This window comes from Trachurus japonicus, chromosome 2 (assembly GCF_045865225.1).
Source record: "Trachurus japonicus isolate A0001 chromosome 2, Traja_1.0".
NCBI lineage: Eukaryota > Metazoa > Chordata > Actinopteri > Carangiformes > Carangidae > Trachurus > Trachurus japonicus.
In genome coordinates this window covers 2,569,380-2,572,119 of record NC_140908.1, presented here as the reverse complement: position 1 = coordinate 2,572,119, position 2,740 = coordinate 2,569,380, and the positions used below count along the sequence as shown (strand labels likewise).

The 2,740-nt window shown below is 45.2% G+C and overlaps 1 pseudogene; it reads right to left on the bottom strand.

The window, feature by feature from the left end:
• Positions 1–794: 794 nt before the first annotated feature.
• LOC146990545 (uncharacterized) lies at positions 795–2,139 on the bottom strand (annotated as a pseudogene).
• Between the last annotated feature and the right edge of the window lie 601 nt (positions 2,140–2,740).

Genomic DNA, 2,740 nt, shown 5'->3' with positions numbered 1-2,740 from the left:
CTAATTTTAAACCCTGCATATATCATTATTATCCCTTTTTGTTTGTTCTGTTTTTTGTTTTTCTTTTTTAGTCTTCAATGTTGTGTTGTCCTTCTTTTTTAATGAATGTTTCTATTTGTTTAAGTTGTTATTGTGCATCATATGTAATGGACCCAAGGAAGATAAGCTGATAAGATAAGCTTTGAAATATCATCTCTATCTTTAGTATAGTTAATCAGTGTCATTTTCTTTAAAGATGTTTAGACAATCAAGTCGCTGTGTTAACTTAGCATAGGCTACCTTTTGGTGCTCTCTCCACCTGGTGCCACAATCTTTTTAGTGGCCCTGAATCGGCCCTGCTTTAGGGTGGCCTGGTGACGTGGACGGTAAACAGTCTTTTTTTTGTCATACTCCCCCAACGCCTGCCACAGGGTGATGACCTGGTCACATTCTTGTCCTGTCAAGGCCAGACGGTGGTCTCTGAGGCCAACCAGAAACTCAGCCAAGTCCTGCACTGCTCCATAGCCCTCAACATTGTCTGGTCCAACCGAATCCTAAAATGAAAGATAGTTTTAGAACTTTTGATAGTAGCAATAATACTATTAATCCCATGAAAGCACAGACTACAAAAATATAAATTTAAAAAAAGGAACCTGGCCCTTACATCATGTGAAATGGACGCTTCTTCCATTAACTGGTCCACTGGGGAAAGAAGAAGGTAAATATTAAGTTGAAAGTTGTGTTATTATCTTTATGACGATTACATTTCTATGACAAATACCAAAACTATATTAATACTGTAGTAAAACTCACAGCTATGTGCTCCAGGAGGAAGTACGGGAGGGACCGCAGATGGTGATGTCACAGGCCATGGAGGGACAACTACAGACGGTGATGGAGGCACGACCACAGGCGATGGAGGAGGGACAACCACAGACCGTGATGTCACAGGTGATGGAGGAACCACAGATGCTGCAGATTGTGTGGACACAGGAGGTGCTCTTTCTGTGGCAAAGGTCGGGACAGTGATGTCTTGAACGTCCTCAACCTCCCCACATCCTTCATCCACCTCCACAGCAACATCTGATATCTCAGACTCCTCTATCGCGGACTTGTAGTCCTGCAGCACTTTCCCTGTTTGGTGGTACAGGTACTCGATGCCCAACAGCTCACCTTTAAAATATAAAAAACATTGATAAACAATTAAACATATCAGGACAATATATAGTAAGTGAGTGTTAGAATGTGTTATGTTCTGTCCTGTTGTTTTAAAGCTCAAAAACATTTTTTTTTGAGTGTTTTTTCTGTGGACTCTAACTTAAATAATTACAAAATCCTACTGTTATGTTCTAAGTTGTGTAGTTGTATTGCCTTCTCCCCCTAGTGGCGTTTAAGAGTAGCTAAAGTAGCAGTGAGCCACAACTGCAGCTATTTAGCTTGCATTGTGTTCTTTGTGAATATATTATGATAATTTGGTAACAATTTAATAATTAGCAAGTATCTCTTGTCATTTCAGTTTTACAATAAATGTTCATGAGAATGAAGACGTCATTAAAGCTCATTCAACTCTGGACAATGTTTGCTATCCGTCAATTTGTGGATGCACACACTGAGGACAGAATAGAATGGATTTTTATAAACTTGAATGAAAATGTCAAAAAAATAATATAATAATCACCTACCAGTGTATTTTCTCGGCCCCACGTAACAGATCATCTTCTCGCCCATAACCTCCTCTGCCAGGGTGTTGACAGCATGGCGGAGAAGATGACTGTACGATTGTGGCTGTTGGACATCGCTGGTTGCTGCAGCAGCCCAGTCATCGTTCCAGCTTGCGAGCCCATCCAGAAGTTATGCCTGGAAGAAGGTGTCACTTGCCAGGGTACCTGTAAGGAAAATTAAAATGGGGAGGGGGGGACAATTATTAATTGTTGTTACAATTAAAAATAATCATAGTTCACTATTTTAATGAAGTTAGTAGAAAAAGGATTTGTATATTTACCTGGGATGAACCGGTTCATGTGTAGATGGAAGGACTCCAGCGACGTCAACCCTCTTGCACAGCGGTACAAGAGAGCCCGTCTGCGTGTACAGCTGTACACCTGGAGGATCCTGGATGCAGGCAATGTGCTTCCGCTGTGACTTGAGGATCTCTCTCATCCGGGCCGAGTTGATCAGAGGGACCCCCAGCGTATCGCGGCCTGCATCACCATCAAAAGGCCTGGATGAGCTCCTCGATCAGAGCCAGTGTCTCCTGGGCCCCACGGGTGGTTCTGCGGCAGTGCAGAGCGAGCTCGCTGCGGCTGATGGAGCGCATGACATCAGCCTCAGACGGATGTTTGCGCTCAGCTTCCAGCTCTGTGCGCTTGGCCTCCTTCAGCGCCGTCAGGTCGTCCTGGTCCCACATGAAGATCGAGTGGCTGAGGCGACTCATAAAGGTGGCGTAGAGTTGGTGGGAGTCGGTGGTGCAGCCCACGGCAAACCTTCGCATGAAGTGCCATATGTCCAACCGGATAGTCATCTCCCCCCACTCTTCAAACATTCTCCTCAGGAGAGTATTCCCGCAGCAGTCGCGGTCGACATACAGCACCTCAGGAGGAGCCACCCCAGCCACTCTGTATCTTCCGATGAGGCCTTCGATCATCGGCCCAAGACCGAAACCCTCACTGGCAGTGAGCACGGACACGATGACCTGTCCGTACTCGTTCCCCACATTTGTTGCCCAGGTAGCCGTCCCGTAGCTGTGTCCTGCGAGCTTTCG